The following is a 1,183-nucleotide window of genomic DNA, read 5'->3' as shown; positions in this document are numbered from 1 at the left end:
TTTCTGAGTTCGAGGCCAGCCTGGTCTACAGAGTGAGTTCCAGGACAGCCAGAGCTATACAGAGAAACCCTGTCTCGAAAAAATAAATAAATAAATAAATAAAATAAAATAAAATAAAATTGTTTGAGTGCTCTGCTGCATATACATCCTCAGGCCAGAAGATTCCCTTTTAGATGGTGGTCAGCCTCCATGTGGTTGCTGGGAATTGAACTCAGGACCTCTGGAAGAGCAGCCTGTGGTCTTTTTTTGTTTGTTTGTTTGTTTTTGAGACAGGGTTTCTCTGTGTAGTCCTGGCTGTCCTGGAACTTACTCTGTAGACCAGTGTGGCCTCGAACTCAGAAATTTGCCTGCCTCTACCTCCCAAGTGCTGGGATTAAAGGTGTGTGTCACCACTGCCCAGCAGCTTGTGTGTGTGTGTGTGTGTGTGTGTGTTGAATCTGAATGTAATGTCCAAAAGAAAACTGGGTTTTTTTATACAGAAGAAAAAACAAGAAAAGCCAGGCAGACATATCAGCTAAGTTACAGTGACACAAAACAAAAGGAATGCATACATCAAAAGATGGTGGGGACCAGGCCAAGTTTACCAGTTAGAGTGGAGCCAGGTGTAATGATAGTCTATTGTTAAACCCACCACCAGGAGTTCTTAGTAAATACCTGATTATACTGAAGATTAGCTTTTTTTTTTTAAGATTTTATTTATTATTATATCTAAGTACACTGTAGCTGTGTACACACCAGAAGAGGGTGTCATATCTCACTACAGATGGTTGTGAGTCATCATGTGGTTGCTGGATTTGAACTCAGGACCTTCGGAAGAACAATCAGTGCTCTTACCTGCTGAGCCATCTCACCAGCCCGAAGGTTAGCTTTTAAAAACCTGCTAAATCAAATCTTTATTAATCATTTGCTGCTCAAAACAAACAAGCAAAACCAGAAAAGAACAATAACAACAACAACAAACATCTCCCAGCGTTTGAGAGGTGGAAGCAGTGGATCCCTGTGAGTTCCAGCTAACCTGGTTTATCTAGAGAGTTCCAGGAAGCCAGGGCAACACAGAGAAAACCCTGCCTCAGAAAACAAACAAATGAAACAAAGAAAAGAAAATAGAGACTAAAGGGATAGCTCAGGCGTTGAGTCCTTACTGCTCTTTTTTTTTTTTTTTTTTTTTTTTTTTTTTTTTTTT

The sequence above is a fragment of the Mus pahari genome, chromosome 14, assembly GCF_900095145.1.
Source record: "Mus pahari chromosome 14, PAHARI_EIJ_v1.1, whole genome shotgun sequence".
Taxonomy (NCBI): domain Eukaryota; kingdom Metazoa; phylum Chordata; class Mammalia; order Rodentia; family Muridae; genus Mus; species Mus pahari.
The sequence above is the reverse complement of the archived record's forward strand: the minus strand, read 5'-3'. Positions refer to the sequence as shown.